The sequence below is a fragment of the Rhinatrema bivittatum genome, chromosome 2, assembly GCF_901001135.1.
Source record: "Rhinatrema bivittatum chromosome 2, aRhiBiv1.1, whole genome shotgun sequence".
Taxonomy (NCBI): Eukaryota; Metazoa; Chordata; class Amphibia; order Gymnophiona; family Rhinatrematidae; genus Rhinatrema; species Rhinatrema bivittatum.
Window position 1 is genome coordinate 509,794,393 of NC_042616.1, and position 18,191 is coordinate 509,812,583.

At 43.6% G+C, this 18,191-nt stretch overlaps 1 protein-coding gene across 2 annotated transcripts in view; it reads right to left on the reverse strand.

Moving 5' to 3' along the window:
• The window catches only part of ATXN1 (ataxin 1), a 758,516-nt gene that overhangs the window by 423,258 nt on the left and 317,067 nt on the right, over nucleotides 1–18,191 (reverse strand). The gene's annotated exons all lie outside the window — the stretch shown is intronic.

Here is an 18,191-nt window from a genome sequence, read left to right on the forward strand (position 1 = left end):
GTGCGGAACCACCATCACCTGTCAGACTTCACCCAGTTTAAATTTCTGGATTAATTTAGATTTGTATGGTATATACAAATCTCACCTACACCTAACTGCTCCAGCCCCACCCCTGATCCCTCCCTCTCCACTGTCTCATTCGCCCCTCATGTTCGCAGCCTTGGTGTTATATTAGATAATCACCACAACCTAAAAAAATTAATCAATTCCACCCTGAAAGATGGATTCTTTAAACTCCACACCCTAAAAAAACTGAAACCCTTGCTCCACATAAATGACTTCCGTACAGTCCTCCAAGCCACTATCCTATCCAAGCTCGATTATTGCAATTCGATGCTCCTTGGCCTCCCTAAATGCGCCCTACGTTGTCGTTCACTCCAGATACTCCAAAACTCAGCAGCACGTATCCTCACCAATGCCCACCGATGTGATCACATCAGCCCAGTACTCAAACACCTACACTGGTTGCCCATCAACGCCCGGATCATATACAAAACACTAACTATCATGCACAAAACCATCTACAACGAAGACATGCCCTGGTTCAAAGAACATCTACGATTCCGTTCCTCTGACAGACCTATCAGAGCATAACACTGTGCCATGCTACACACTCCCGCTCCTAAAATTGCAAAGTATAAGTCTACCAAAGAACGTGCTCTCTCGTTAGCTGGTCCCTCCATTTGGAAAAAGATGCCCCCTTACCTCCTCCTGGAGCCTTGCCCAAAAAGATTTAAACAGAATTTAAAGACTTGGCTCTTTCGACACACATACTCCTTAACCTCCTCACTTACCCACGCCCCCTAGTTCCTCTCACCGCCACCCCCCCCCCTTTCCTCCCCCTGAAATTTGTAAATTTCTTGTAAATAAATATAATTACTTGTTAATACCCCCCATTATTCTCAGTTAACCATCCCTTTAACTTGTTTGCTGTTGATACCTCCAGTTAAGTGTTCTCTGTGAAGCCTCTTGCTACGTTTTAGTTCTCTGTAAACCGAGATGATGTTCCCAATGTATCTCGGTATATAAAATGCTTAAAATAAATAAATAAAAATATATATATATATATTTTTTTTTTGTATTTATTTTTTTTACTTTGGAAGCTTCCAAGTGAATTGTGACAGGCCCATTTTTGTGTAAAGTTTATTTAATTACCCCCCCCACACACACACACACAAACACCCCAGCATAGCTGTCCAAAGGGTTTTACAATATAAAATTGTAAACATAAAATTCAATTCCAACAAATACTGAAAGAAGAGGGGATACGGCGAAATGGAATCATGATTCCTTTTTTTTTTTTTTTCCCTCTGATGTGGGAACCATACTGAGGCAACGGCTAACAGGCAACGTTTAACCATGCGCCGCACTGAATAGGTCGAAACGCATGACTGTTAAAAAGATACGGCCGAGCAAATACACGACAAGCATTTATTTTCTCCTTCCCTAGGTTTCCTGAGCACCAGAGAGACCTGAACAGAATGTGATGATTTCTGAAATGTCTTCTTTCCCTTGCCCTTCCACGTGCCCTTCACCCCAGACTCTTGCAAACGCATGCACAGTGCGAAACATCTGAACCCGCGCCTGCGGTCTGCCGCACAAGAGGGAAATACGACCCTTCAGCCCGCAAGGCGGGTCATCCAACGAAGAGATTGGGCCCCAGCTCTTGCCTGTGTGCGCACACTTAGGTGGGTCGCTGGCGGAGATGCAGGGATTTCTCTGCCTGTACTTCCTGTATGAAGTTTTCTTATTGTAATGCCGGTCTCATCTACCTTTTTTTTTTTTTTTTCATTGTTGTATGCTTTCAAGAAAAACTATAAACTGTTACCACACAGTTACACATGAGTAATTAAAAGAAATCAAAAAAGACAGATATCTAACTACTTAAATTCAAAAGCATCCCTTTTTTTTAAGTCACCATATGCACCCCAGGCTACCTTCGCAAAGTCATCTGTCTACAAAAACGTAGGCAAGCTGAAGCAGAGCAGCTGCCAGTGAAAAGGAGGACATGGCAGCCCGAGAAAGAGAGAAACATACCCTTTATAAATGAACGTGCTTTTCAAGGGTGTTCTAAATCTGCAAGGGAACCCATATACCGGTGCTATCCATATGGGCCTTTTCTACTGTATTCAAACAGCATAGAGAGGGCTACGCAAAAGACGAGAGAGCTTGCACAGGCAGTGATCTTGATTCATTCTATGCTTTCTGGTTTTGGGAGGGGGACAGAGGAGTGAGTGAGGCCCAGCAGTCTCCTATGCTTTTGAATTTCTAGCTCAGCTGAATGCACCGTGAGCTTTCATTCACAACCACCTGGGAGGCAGGGAGGGAGAGGGAGGGTGTACCTTGTCTTATAAAGTAGAGACAGTACTCAGCCAAAGACGGGGAGGGGGGAGGGGGGAGGGGGGGGCTGCAGGCCCCACAGCTCCTTCTGGAGCGCTATATCTGGGGCTCTAAATCCATCCACTAGCTGTCGCCGATTCCCTCCCTCCAGGGTCTGCGAACATGTTCTACATCACTTTTCATAAGGAAGACTGGGAGCTGTCCCATAGCTACAAGACTGTTTCCCTATCCACTCATTAACGTGCCAAAAAAAAAAAATAGAGTAACAAAACTTAAAGTAACCTGGAAAAGAAGAAAAACATTTTCACAGATCACAAGGGGGAAAAAAAAAAGATGCACCCGTGCTTTTTGGAATTTTGGGTGTGGTTTTCACCTCCATAGTGCAGGCAGAAGAAGAAGCAGCAGAGTTGTATTATTTGTAAGGATGATTGATTGCCAGAAACGTTCAATAAGAGAGCTAAAAAAAGAAAACCCAAAGCGCCATGTGTCTGGCTAAGTTTGGACAAATGGCGGGATCTGAAAATCTGGAGCACTGACCAGCCCCGAGATAGCTGGATAACTTTAAGATAGGCAGGGACATTAAGCAGTGCGCCCGTGCCACTGAACATCCCTGCAAAGTTAGCTGGATGAGGTTATCCGACAAGCTTTACTAGCCAGACAGCAGCTGAATATGGACCTCCAAAAATACTTTCTTTTTGGCCCATTAGCTTGGTGAAAGTTAGCTCAATGTTAGCTAAAGTTCACATTGTAACAGTAACAGGATCGGTGGCACTGCATAGGAAACACCCAGGATCCATGGAGCACTTAGGAGCCTTATGGTCAAGAAGATTAAATTAAAAAGGGGGGTCAAGGGATTAATCTCTCTACAAAACCCATACATGGTGGCAAGGAGCTTTGATAGACAGAAACGCACCCAATTCATAGCAAGGGATTATGATAAAATAAATTAAAATGAAATGAAAACGTCAGTATGCATCCACCACCCCCTGACGTGCTTCCTTCAGACACCTCTGGGGAGAGACTGCAGGCAAGGTACTTCTGTATGTACTTACAGGAGAAATATTATACAAAGTATGCCACAGCTTGAAAACATTACCCCATCGGAAAGGACAATCGTAATCAACAGAAACAGTAATTATAACACCTGTTAGGATAATCACCTGCTTAATTATCCCCAGCTACTCCGGCACTATATATAAAAGGACTACAGAGACAAATGAATAATAATGCCTCTGATTTTATTTCTCCTTTAAGGGGAGAGGGGGAAAGGGGCTGGTATAACAAGCCCGATGTGAGCGCAATAAATAACCTAAGAATGCCCCATTATTATGCTGAAGAAACAAAGGGCATCAGGGCGGACCCAATGCACGTGCAGTATTTATCTTGCTAAAAACCGCACACCCTTTCGTATCTAACTGCCCATGGTCTCTATAGCCAGAAGCCACCATGTCAAAGCTAACAGAAAACCACAAGAAGAAATTAAGACTAGTTTATCTAAGTTCATGCCTAGCAGTTTGTCTGGGATTTATTTGCTTTTCGTCCAGAATTGATCCACTTTGCCTCTTCATAGCTGGAGGTTTCACTCTCCCCCGACCGTCTTGTCATCAGCCAGCCTGGGGCTTGATTCAATGCGCGCACCAGCAAGATGCCCAAGATATGAAACTGCAGCAAAAGAAAATAAATAAGCAAAGCCCAGGAAAAAGAAAAATGAACACTGAAGTCTAAGGGGCAGATTTTAAAACCTTCGCAGGCGGCCTACATTTGTGCGCGCTACCAGGCGCGCACAAATGTAGGCCCGATTTTATAACATGCGCGCATGTTATAAAATCTAGGGTCGGCGCGCGCAAAGGGGGTGCACACTAAGTGCACTTTGTGCGCGCCGAGCCCTAGGGGAGCCCCGATGGCTTTCCCCGTTCCCTCCGAGGCCGCGCCAAATTCGGAGCGGCCTCGGAGGAAACTTTCCTTCCACTCCCCCCCACCTTCCCCTCTCTTCCCCTAGCTAACCCACCCCCCAACCCTACCTAAACCCCCCTAACCTTTATTTCATAAGTTGCGTCTGCCTCTGGGCAGGTGTGGGTTGCACGCGCCGGCCAAGTGCCGGGGCGCGATCCCCGGCACGGACACTATGCCGGAGGCTTCGGTCCCGCCCCCACCTCGCCCCTTTCACAAAGCCCCGGGACATACGCGCGTCCCGGGGCTTTGTGCGCGTCACCGGGCCTATGCAAATTAGGCTCGGCGCGTATAACCCTTTTAAAATCCGCCCCTAAGCTTATCTAGTGGCTGCTGATTGGGATTAATGGGCCTGCTGTGAAGGCAGCATCCATGGCCCCTTGGGGGAACAGGGATGGATAGAGAGTCCCAGCCATCACCCAACAGTGACATCTACTGGCCAGACTCAGGCTGCACGTGTACCAGGTGCCAGAAGGAGATGAGGCAAGGATTCGTTATTATTTATTTATTTACAACAATTTGTAGTTCGCCTAATTTCCAGAATATCTGTTCTAGGCGATTACAGGGAAACAAATAATAATATAACAAACAGACAAACAAGATATCACAAAGATAAAATATGAATTTTCAAACTTCATCATGTATTCATGGGCTGAAAACGCTCACTGGGATGTGCCCAGAGAGCGTTTTCCTTCCAAAGACTACCTAATGCCAAGGATGTACAGAATTTCTATTGACTGAGATTGTGATTCTTGGAACTTTCTGTATTAAATATGCACTCACCTGAGGTTATTAAACTGGGGCCCCTAAGGGAACCGTTCCCCCAATCCCATACTTGGGAACTTTTGATTTCCTGTCACCCTGAGATTACCGCCAGGGCAGTAGCAGCATGCGCACAAACTTTCTCTCTGAAACACTAGCACACTCACATGTTCACTCACATATATCCATGCTGATTCTCACACACCCACTCACTTCTCTCCCTTGTCCACACACATTTGTACTCACTTCTCTCCTTCTTCCACACACATACATGCACTCAGACACACATGCACTCACTCTCTTCAACACCCATACATGCACTCACTCCTGTTTTACACACACACACACACACACTCACTTCTCTTCCTCTTCCATACATATACATGCACACTAACTCCTCTCCCTTTTCTACATGTGCCCATAAATGCATACACTCATTTACTTCTCTGTCTCTTCCACACACAAATGCACTCTCATTCTATCTTCTCATCTTGATTCCTATTATCTATAGAAGCCTCTTCTTTTCCCAGGCCCGCAGGACATGCGCTCCACTTCCTCCTCCTCCTGCAGCGTTGGGCCGCTCGGCCCTTGTTTTAGTTTCGGCGTGCGGCCCAATGCAACGCAACACTCCTGCTCGTCTCGCTGTTCGCATTGTCTTCCCGAGGCAGGAGTGCTTACACTCCTCCTTCTTTGCGGCTGCGCTGTTCCAGACCCTTGTTCTTCTGGCCTTCTGCGGCAGGGCACCCGGAGTTTCCGGGTGTTGGCCTGAAGACCCAGCAATTTGTTCAGAAGTCTCTGGGCCAAATCTGGAGAGTTCCCAGGTATGTCCAATCTGCACCCCCACTTTATGTCTAATTCCCATCTAAGACTTACATCACCTGAATTTCAGTGGCCTTGGGAGTCTTCGGTCATACTGAAGAAGTTTTTTAACAAAGCATAATCTCTGTACTGCTGAGACCCTCTGCAATGTCTTTGGTTCTCAGCACTTCCTGTTGTCTGCTGCAATCATCCTAATTTGAGCTCTGTGCTGGTGGCTTCATATGTAGTCATCATAGGCAAAACTTAACTTAGTTGCCAAATCGTTTCGCTGGCTATGATGCCATGACTGGGTTAGATAGGAGGAGGGAATTAGAACATGGAGAAAAGCCCAAGTAGTTGCCAACGTCAAGGCTCATGGCATCATAGCCCAGTACAGGCCCAGTTCCAATTGAGCTAGAAGGTCGGATGAACAGGAGGACATTTGTCAGGCCAAACAAAACAAAACAAAAAAAAGAATGTCATAAAACTTCATAAAAGCTTAGATTACTGAATATGCGGTTCTCTCACACCTGCACTTTTACAGTGACCCTGTTCATTGCTCTATTTCACAAGTTTAAAGACATGGCTGACAATTTTCACTTTATGATGGCCAATGTGACAAATAGCCCGGCACAATAAACAGTTACTGATGTCCATGCTGATTTTGCTACCACATGGACTTCCATACCAGCAAAGAAGCAACGTTCAAAGTAAAGCATTCAGATCAAGACCCAGTACCCTGAGTGGCTAAATTTTGTTTTAGGTATGTGTAGCTGAGGTATCTCTCCTACTTTAGAGTCTACAGGGAACAGAGTACTGTAAGCATCCCACCCCTAGAGATCAGCCGCATTTTACTGCATCTTCTTTTTTACTTCCAGGAAATGCACAGCTACAGTCAGGCAGAAAGCTTCCTGCAATTTGACATAAAATCCGACTACAGGTTATGGCTACAAGGTCAGAGCCAGTATTTGGGTAGGGCGTGCTGAGCAGTCACCTGGGGCACCGTGAGCTGAGGGGGCAACCTATGTCCCACCAGCAACACCCAACCCATGGTGGCAGGGCTACAGCAGATCCCATGCTGCCGTGGCCGAAGAGAGGCCTGGCATGGCAGCAGCAAATGCTATCCCGCCGCGACCCAAGAGAGGTCAGCGGGGAGAAACGTTTGGCCCAGGGCGCCATTTGCCCTAGTGCCAACCCTAAACAAGGTTCTTTCATTCTGCCCATTTCCCCTTCTTGGCACAATACTGCATGCCTTCTTTCATCTCTGCTACCCTGAATTCCAATACTGGGAGGTCTCACCTGGAGAGCTGCGTCCAGTACAGGATCCTGCCCCTCCAAAAGGATACAGCTCTGGATACAGCTGGGTGAATACAGTAGGGCAAGTAGCCAAAATCACTTGCCCACACTTCCATCTCTATATTGCCTCATTTGCATACTCTGGAACATTTATTCGCCCCCCCAACTTCATCTACACACAAAAAAAAAATGCCTTATTACTCTCGAAAAACAAACTGCCAATGTCTTAAGCAAGGTTCACAGAAAGGCGCACTATATCAGATGACACAGCAATTGAATTAACTTCCTCTTTCTGGTCCTAATTTTCTTTAAGTAAACCCAATAGTAATTATCTGCTATGAGCACTTTTTTAACGAAAAGTGGCATCAGCAAAATTCTAGCAGGCGAATTTTAAAAGCCAAAGCCAGAAGCTACGCACAGAAGTTGGGCCGGCGCGCGTAGAGCGGATTTGATAAGCCGCCCACGTGGTCGCGTATCTCTCACAATGCGCACACGTCGAAAGTTCAGAAAAGGGGGGGGCGGGGTGTGGGCATGTTGGGAAAGGCCAAGAGATGTGGGCGTAAATACTTATACGCACAGGCGTGCACTGAGATCCCCTGCCGCAAACCTTCACTACTGCTATGGATGGCAGGCGAGTAAAAAAAACAAAAAAAAAAGCTAGGCTAGCCAGCGGGGTTTTAAGGGTTGGAGCTAACTGGGGGAAAGGGAGGCTAATAAATTAGGGGCGGGGGGGAGGGGGGTTGGAAGACCTATCCCTAAACTAGATATGGTGAGGGCGTGCGTTCCTTGTAAAATTCCCCCGCTTACACGGTAGACGTGGCATTTGCGCACACATGTGCGAGTCCATTTAAAACTGTGCGCATGTGTTGGCACGCCCAGGCTATTTTATAATATGCGCGGATATGTTGTAAAATGGATGCATCTCTGGCTGCCAGCCGGCAAAAGCGCGTACACGTGCGCCCACGTGGCGGTTTCAAAGTTCCCCTCTCTGAGAACATTTAAACATTTCAACAGTGATAATAAGCACCTCTACAAAAGGTATGAAAGAGTCCCATGAGCCAATGCCTGAAACTGTTGGTGATGCTAGGTCAGTGATATTGAAGAGGCCCTTGTCCACCGCAATAATAAAAGTAGACACTGTTCGACTAGCGTTGAACACATGCAGGTTACGCAGGGCGAAGCCAAAAGAATGAAAGGAGAGGAGACAAGGCACAGATTGAGGGTAAATTTTAAAACGATCTGCATAGTATTTTCAAAATGAACTTACATATGTACTTTTGTTTTGAAAATACTTGTTAATTGGTTGCATGCGTGCACATATTCATGCTCCTTCAGCGGGTGTAGCTTATTCATACATATTTACACCTGATTTTATAAAGCATTTACATACATAACACTGGGTTTTATTCAAGCAAATGCACTTTACTCTAGCAAGTGGGCTTTTGAAAATTGCTACAGTATATGCCATTGAATTGTCCATAAGATTTACTCGGGTAAATGCACTTTACTCAAGTAAAGGTTTTTGAAAATTGCTATTGTTACATTTAAGCGGGTAACTCCTTTGAAAATTACCTCATAAGAACATAAGAAAATGCCATACTGGGTCAGACCAAGGGTCCATCAAGCCCAGCATCTTGTTTCCAACAGTGGCCAATCCAGGCCATAAGAACCTGGCAAGTACCCAAAAACTAAGTCTATTCCATGTTACCATTGCTAATGGCAGTGGCTATTCTCTAAGTGAACTTAATAGCAGGTAATGGACTTCTCCTCCAAGAACGTACCCAATCCTTTTTTAAACACTGCTATACTAACTGCACTAACCACATCCTCTGGCAAGAAATTCCAGAGTTTAATTGTGCGTTGAGTAAAAAAGAACTTTCTCCGATTAGTTTTAAATGTGCCCCATGCTAACTTCATTGAGTGCCCCCTAGTCTTTCTACTATCCGAAAGAGTAAATAACCGATTCACATCATAATTCACATCATAATTTTAAACATCTCTATCATATCCCCCCTCAGCCGTCTCCATACTTTTCAAAATAAAAATGATGCGTGTTGAGTGCTGAGTCCATCACAACTCCGTCCCCCTACCCAGAAAACCTCCGCTCAATTTGCATAAAAGTACGTATATAACCTGGTTACGTGTGTACTTTTACAAGCACTGAGCCATTAGAACATAAGAAGTTGCTGTACTGGGTCAGACCGAGGGTCCATCAAGCCCAGCATCCTGTTTCCAACAGTGGCCAATCCAGGCTATAAGAACCTGGCAAGTACCCAAAACATGAACTAGATCCAATACTATTTTATTTATTTATTTTATTTGTATGTTTTTATATACCGAAGTTTGGCGCCGGCCTTCACTCCGGTTTACAGGTATAACAACAGTTTACATGAATAGTCGAAACGGTTTACATTAATAACTATGGGAAACGGTACAGGCCTTCTCTCCGGAATCAAAGAATAACAATGGTTTACATGAACAGTCAAACGTTTTATATTAATAACTGTGGGAGAGGGTATAACAAGGGTTTAATTCAATAATCTTTTCCACAGGTAGCCAGTGTAGTTCTTTTAGAGCAGGGGTGATGTGATCCATTTTTTTTTTATTGCCGGTGAGGATTCTAGCAGTGGCATTCTGTAATATTTGTAGTAGGCGTGTAGTTGATTTGGGCAGACCTATCAAAAGTGAATTGAAATAATCGAAGCTTGTAAATATCAGGGATTGGAGAATGGTTCTGAATTCGGGTTGGTTCAGGAGTGGTTTGAGGTGTTTGAGAATCAATAATTCTTTGATTTTCATTGCAATGTGTTTTTTGAAGTTCAGTTCTGGGTCAATCCAAATTCCTAGATCTTTCACGTTTTCTTTTAGTTTGATGAAAGTGTTGCCAATTTGAACGGTATGGGTCTGGTGGTCACCAGAGTATTTTCTTTCAAGTAGAATACATTCTGTTTTGTCGGTATTAAGGCAGAGTTTCATTTGATTTAGAATGTTTCTTATGTTATTAAGGTATGTGGCCGAGAGTTTCATTGCATTCTCCAGGCTGTTTGTTACCGGTATGATTAACTGGATATCGTCGGCGTACATGAAGTATGTGACGCCGAGACTCGAAAGTAGTTGACATAATGGCAGGAGGTATATGTTGAACAGTGTGGCTGATAGAGCAGATCCTTGCGGGACTCTGGTTTCTAGTGGGATTGCTTCTGAGGTGTGGTTGTTGATGTTTACCTTGTATGATCTGTTTTGGAGGAAGGAGGTAAACCAGTCTAGAGTTTTACCAGTTAGACCGATTTCGGATAATCTGGAAATTAGGCTTTTATGTTCAACCGTGTCGAAGGCGGCTGATAGGTCTAGTAGGATGAGGATGTATCGTTGACCATTGTCGAAGCCCCTTATAATTGTGTTTGTTAGATTGAAGAGTAGGGTTTCAGTGCTGTGATTTTTTTCAAAATCCGTGTTGGGTGGGATATAGGATGTTGTTTGTGTCTAGATGATCGTTGAGTTGTTTAAGGGCAGCTTTTTCAGTTAGTTTGGCAAGGAAAGATAAGTTTGAAATTGGGCGGTAGTTGTTGAGTTCATCAGGATTGAGGTTCTTTTTTTTAATGATGGGTTTGATTGTGGCGGTTTTTAATTTGTCTGGTAGTTCCCCTTCTTCTAGTGATTTGTTTATGATTGCCATGATGGCTAGTGTAATGGTTTGAGATATTTCTTTTAAGGTTCGTATAGGTATTATGTCGAGTTCGTGGCAGGCAGGGTTTAGGGTTTTAATTAATTTCTCCATTTCAGTGGTCGATGCTGGCTCGAACGTGGTCCATGGTGTGATGTCTTTGATGCTTAGTTGTGTAATTTGGTTTGGGGTTTTGTCTATTTTCTCTGTTATTTTGTTGATTTTGTTTTTAAAGAAAGTTGCAAGTTCATGGCTTAGGTTTTTGTTTGGGGGTGTGTTGGTGTTGTTGTTATCTGAGATTAAGTTGTTTACTATGTTGAATAGTGATTTTGGGTTGTTTGAAAAGTTTTGGATTTTTTTGCCGTACTATTCTCGCTTAGTCTTGTTGATCAGGTTTTTATAATATGCTAGGTGCGAGCGATATCTTTCCAATGTTAGCGGGCATTTGTTCGCCATTCTACTAATGCCAGTAATAGCAGTGGCTATTCTCCAAGTCAGTTTGACTAATAGCAGTTTATGGACTTCTCCTCTAGGAACTTGTCCAAAACCTTTTTAAACCCAGCTAAGCTACCTCCTTAACCTCATCCTCTGATAACAAATTCCAGAGCTTAAATGTGCATTAAGTAAAAAAGATTTTCTCTGTTTTGTTTTAAATGTGCTACTTGCTAACTTCATGGAGTGCCCCCTAGTCCTTCTATCATCTGAAAGAGTAAAGAATCAATTCACATTTACCCGTTCCGGTCCTCTCATAATATTCTACAACTCCATCATATTCCCCCTTGCTGTTTCTTCACCAAGCTTAACAGCCCTAAACTCTATAGCCTTTCCTCAAAGGGGAGCTATTCCATCTCCTTTATCATTTTGGTCGCACTTCTTTGTATCTTCTCCAGTGCATCTATATCTTTTTTGAGGTGCGGCAACCAGAACTGAACACAGTACTTAAGGAGCAATCTCACTATAGAGTGATACAGAGGCATTATAACATTCTCTGTTTTATTCACCATTCCTTTCCTAGTAATCCCTAACTTTCTATTTGCTTTTCTGACTGCCTCAGCACTGAGCCGACAATTTCAATGTATTGCCCACTATGACTCCTAAATCTTTTTCCTGGTTGGCAACTCTTAATATAAAAACTAACATTGTTTTATTTATTTATTTATTTAGCGATTTTATATACCGACATACACTGTGAGTATCACATCGGTTTACATTGAAACAAGAACTTAACTTAAAATGCTTTGCATATAACTCTTCATATATGCGAGTAAAATGAACTGAATGTACATGAACTAAATGTAACATGAACCAAATGCAAATGCAGGTAACACGAGCTACACTTAAAATGGGGAACAAGAGCTTATTTTACAGCATTTTACACTATTTTACAGAGAGCTCTTTGTAAATGCGAATCTTTAGAAGAAGATACTAGGGGGGCAGAGAGGGGGATCACAGGAATTATGGGAGGAACCAGGGGTGGGTGGGCAAGAAAGGAACGAGATGCCTGAAGGATTCAGTCTGGTATGGTATATGCCAGGTCTTTAGCTTCTGCTTAAATTTCTTTGGGCAGAGTTCCTGGCATAGACTAACTGGCATAGAGTTCCACAGCGCAGGCCCGGCTATGGACAGTGATCGAGCTTTAGTGGATGCAAGGTTGTAGAGTTTGGGAGAGGTTGTGCGTAAGATTGCCAGGTATTGATTTCTGGTAGGTCTTGAAGAAGTGTGGAATATTAATGTTTCTTTGCGCCAATTCATGTCGGGATTATGAAGGGCTTTGTGGATGATGGAGAGGGTTTTGTATCAGATACGGTGTCCAATGGGGAGCCAGTGTAGATCCTGGAGGACAGGTGATATGTGTTCATTTCTACGGGTGTTAGTGAGGATGCGAGCGGTAGCGTTTTGAAGGATTTGGAGTGGGTGGATGGTGTTTTTAGGGAGATCTAGGAGAAGGGAATTGCAATAGTCGATTTTCGAGAAAATAGTTGCCTGCAGTACTGTACGAAAATCGGAGAGATGAAGGAGGGGTTTTAGTTTTTTCAAGGTGTGTAGTGTGAAAAAGCACTCTTTAAGTGTAGAATTGATGAATTTTTGGAAATTCACATGATTGTCTAGGGTGACCCCCAAGGTCTCTAACATGCTGGGTGAATGAGATTGACGCTGGGGGCGTGGGGAGGGGGGAGATATCAGTGTTATCTTGCGGTGTGATGAGCATGAGCTCTGTTTTGGCAGTGTTGAGAGCAAGATGGATAGAAGATTGTTGATTGCAAGTAAAGTAGATTCCCAGGTGTTGATGGCCTTGGGTACGGAGTTGTTAACTGGTATGAGTATCTGCACATCATCAGCGTATATAAAGTGTGGGAGATCAAGTTCAGATAGTAGGTGGCAGAGGGGCAGTGGATAGATATTGAATAGGGTAGATGATAGGGAGGAGCCTTGCGGGACACCCTGATTAAGGGGGATGGCTTTGGATTGATGATTTCCAATTTTGATTTTGTATTGCCCATTGCTAATTGTGTAACTACAGCATGGGTTATTTGTCCCTATAAGCATCACCTTGCACTTGTCCACATTGAATTGCATCTGCCATTTGGATGCCCAGTCTTCCAGTCTTGCAAGCTCCTCCTGCAATTTATCACAATCCGCTTGTGATTTAACTGCTCTGAATAATTTTGTATCATCTGCAAATTTGATCACCTCACTCGTCATATCCCTTTCCAGATCATTTATAATTATATTAAAAAGCACCGGTCCAAGTACAAATCCCTGAGGCACTCCATCTTTTACCTCTCTCCACTGTGATAACTGACCATTTAATCCTACACTCTGTTTCCTGTCGTTTAACCAGTTTGCAATCCACAAGAGTACACTCAGCACATAAGCTGAATTTTAGTCTTGCCTGTTAATTTCCTTTCCTCAAATCCTTCTAGATGCATGGGTTTATACCGCCTATTAGCAGATGGAGACAGAAGACACCTTTTTCAGTGGCATCATCACTGGTATATAGGATAACGCAGTGTTAGCAAAAGCCAGCATTTTATGTCTAGGGCTTCTGATTTTAGTTTTTAACCAATAAATCTAGATAAAATACAACTGATACAAAAAAAAAATAGGCATTTATTAGGAGGTCCTTATTCAGAAGATATCCAGCTAGGAAAGTTAGCCGGATAAACATATCTGGCTAATTTATCCAGGATATTCAGTAGAGCGGCCACACCACTGAATATACTCAGATAACTGAGTTAGCTGGATAAGTTTATCAAGCCAACTTTAGATCTGCTCAAAATCAGGTCTAACTTGTCTAGCTACCTTGGCTGGGGAAGTGTGAATATTGCCCATTTATCCAGCTAAAGTTAGGCAGATAAGTAGCTACGCCCCAGAACAGCCCCATCCTGCCCACCACTGAGCCTTTTTCCTGCTGCTAATACCTCCACTTGTGCAGTCAAGCACACTGTTTGCTTTCCTGTTGCTTTACTACATTGACTAGCTACCTTCAGCTCATCCTAAATCTCTTTCTGTTTAACAGGTTCCATTTCTTGTACATATCATTCAGAAAGATAAGTAATGGAAACTGTTAAAAAAAAAAAAGCGATTTAGGAGTAATCATCTCAGATGACCTGAAGGTAGCCAGCAGATGTAATAAAGCAACAGGGAAAATTAATAAAACTTCAGTCACAGTAATATAGTAACATAGTTAGTAGATGACAGCAAATAAAGACCAGTGGGCCCATATACTGTATATAAAATGTGTGTTGTGTGTACTTGGGTATTTTCATCATATATCTAAATAGAGAATACGGATTTCAGCATACTTATATCAGAAATAAAGAGACACTCTAGATTAGTTATCCAGACACCAGCACCTCTCCTGCTTAAGTGAGCCGCAGAGGAACTGCTTTTACAGAATTACAGCACACTTATAGGCACACTTTTAATTGGGGCTCATTAAAGATGTAAATTGAGCAAGAATTATGTTCATTTCAGCTACAATTCCATCAGCTCTGCAGCAATATAATAATGCGTCTGTACTGCACAGAAAGCACTACTTCTGCTTTGTAATTTAGATAAGGTAATTGAAAGGCGGAAGGGAGTGATTCATTCTCACTTCAGTCTGAAACGGTAACAGGTTTTTCCCCCTCATTGGACAAAAGCGGACACGCAGAGTGATTCACTGCAACAGCCAGCAAAACGGAGAACAGATAAACCAAAGACCTGCACTTACAACGAATAAACAAAAAAAAATGTTTTTAAAGATTCTGATTGCTTATCAGCAAGACTATACATAGGAGCATGCAAATTCAGGGCCGGCGCTCTGTGGGTGCAACTGAGCAAATGTCATTTAAACCTATGGGGGCTGAAACTGCAGTAATCTTTTGAGTCAATGAAAAACCGTGGAACTGTTAACAAAAGAAAATAAAAAAAAAAAGTTTGACCTTGGCTCCAAAAGACAATGCATGCTTGGGTGCAACCTTACAGAAATTAAAGACAGATAACAAAGAGAATAGACAGGATTGTCACCTTCCCATCACCACCTTTTTTGGGCTAGAAAGTTTAGGAAGCGATTGATTTTCTAATAGTGCACACGAGAACTAACGCATCCAAACATAACATAACATATTAACAGGGTAAGTAATGGCAGATAAAGACCAAAATGGTCCATCCGTCTGCCCAGTAGGGATTCACCCAGTCTAGGTATATGCACACACAAAATCCCTTAAGCAACCCAACACCAACTCCCTCCTCACCACAAATCTTTTCCTGTCCTCTCCACCCTTTTTCCCACTGCTGTCCTGAGCATGCCCAAAATCTGTCAAAGTGATGGCCTCCGCCTCTTCAGCTAGTAGGCCATTTCAGGTCCTGCCGTTTGCAGCTTTGTTGCTCACAAAACCAATACCCAGGCCAACAACCCCAATGCACCCATCTGGAAATCGGCATCACAATGGGTAGGGAAGGAAAGAGCGGATTAGGCATCAAAGGGTATCTGCAAAGTTGCTGTTGTTTCTTTCTACCAAACTAGATTTTATAAATTCAATCAGTGGAGAATTATATCCAAACCCATGTTTTAAAAGTGTAGGAGTCAATAACAAACCACAGAATCACTTCAACTTTACCCATTTAACTCTCCACTATGGCCCCACTGTTGCTTCAATTGAATTTTGCACTGTACACGTCATGGATGATTTGCCTTTGTCCAATCCAAATAAAAATATGCTTTGAGTGGCAATGACTGTCACACAGAAAATGACTGCGGTATCCAAACATTCAGCAACCAAACTGGTGGAATGAAATAGTTTTGGTGACCCCACTGGTGAACAGTAGACATAAAGGGCCGAATTCACACCTTTTCTCCCATTTAGTATCTACGGGGGGAAAATGCTTAAAGGTGAATTTTAAAAGCCCGGCGTGTGCCACAATCGGGAATTGTGCATGCAAGTAGGGCTTATATATGACCACGGTATTTTAAAAGCCGCCCAGATGTGTGCACAACTCCCACGGCGCGCACATCTTACTCGGATACAAAAAGGGCGTGATATGGGCAGGGCCAAGCGATCTGCACGTGAATACTTACTCGCCCGCATACGCCAGGGTCCAGTGCAGGTAACCCTTTCTTTCTGCTACTGACGAGGTGTAAGTCTAAATAAAACCAGTACTAGGCATCGCAGAAGGATTTGAGGGGCTTGGGTTAACTGGGTGGTGTGCAGGCTATTCAATTCTTCAGGACCTAGCTCTACACTGGGCGAATTGGTGGACCGAACTGGTGAATCTGGTCATGGTGTGGATGCGTGCCAGTTTTAAAATTCCCTGTCTTACATACCTGAAACCGGATTTATGTGGCTAGGTGTGCCCAAGCTATTTTATAATGTGTACGTAAGTTACAAAATCCCTACGTCCCTGGAGGCACACCAACCTACGTGTGCATATGTGCATCCGCGCACCCTTCTAAATATTAAACAGGCCCAAAATGTTAAATTACATGGCGAGGATCTATAAAATTTGGGGTCCTGTTATTGCTACTAAAGGACTGAATATATACTTTGGAAGAATGGATTGCAGGATAATATGAGGAAGGTCAATTTTTGAAGTGAATGGGTTACATGCTAAATGTCCTAGTCCAACAGGCAAGATTGGATGTGTGTTAACTACATAAGACAATTTGGCTTTTTATAAATGCTATAATGTATACTATTTTGCTCTCTTTTTGTATACACATTAATTCTTCATAGCTGGTTTGCTGTAAGGTTGTTTTGTTATACTATGACAAACGGTCTATATTACTAGATAACTAAAGAATTTATTACAAGCTTAACAATCAAAAAATCCCAAAGCATGGTACAAATTAACAAAACAATATGTTAACAGACTACTGAATGAAATTATACAAAATAAAATAACAATCATTGCAGGAATGTCAAAATTACAAATACATACATTTAACAATTAAAAAGCACAACATCAATAAAACTACTTACTACAAAAAAAATTAACATGTTTAAAAATGTTCCCTTTATTTATTTTTCCCCTTCAAGACATTTATCCAGTGTTGTAGACTGTAGGCCTTAGTCCATAAAGAATTTTCCCACAGACACAGAATGGAGGAAATAAGGCCCTTTGCCTGTACAGTTACAGCAACTATTTTGTTTATCGCCTTGATTTTAACCTGCCTGTCTCTCCTCAGCATCAACATGCCACTCGCTGTTAGACACACTGGGGCGGATTTTAAAAGGCCCGCGCGCGCCGGCGCACCTATTTTGCATAGGCCGCCGGCGCGCGTAAAGCCCCGGGACGTGCGTAAGTCCCAGGGCTTTCGAAAAGGGGAGGGAGGGGGCGTGTCCGGGGGCGTTCCCGAAACGACGCGGCGTTTCGGGGGCGGGCCCCGTCGTTTCGGGGGCGGACCCGGGGGCATGGCGCAGGCCTGGGAACGTGGTTGAGGCCTCCAGACCAGCCCCCGGGACCGGAGGACGGAGCGGGGCTGCCGGCGACGCGCGCAAAGTTACGCCTGCTTTCAGCAGGCGTAACTTTGCCGACAAAGGTAAGGGGGGGTTTAGATAGGGCCGGGGGGTGGGTTAGGTAGGGGAAGGGAGGGGAAGGTGAGGGGAGGGCGAAGAAAAGTTCCCTCCGAGGCCGCTCCAAAATCGGAACGGCCTCGGAGGGAACATGCAGCTCATGCTGGGCTCGGCGCACGCAGGTTGCACAAATGTGCACCCCCTTGCGCGCGCCGACCTCGGATTTTATAAGATACGCGCGTATCTTATAAAATCCAGCGTACTTTTGTTCGTGCCTGGTGCGAGAACAAAAGTACACATTCGCGTATTTTTTAAAAATCTGCCCCACTGTGCGCTGCAGCTGCTGTTACTAACATGTTATTACTATTGGTCATGCATCTGTA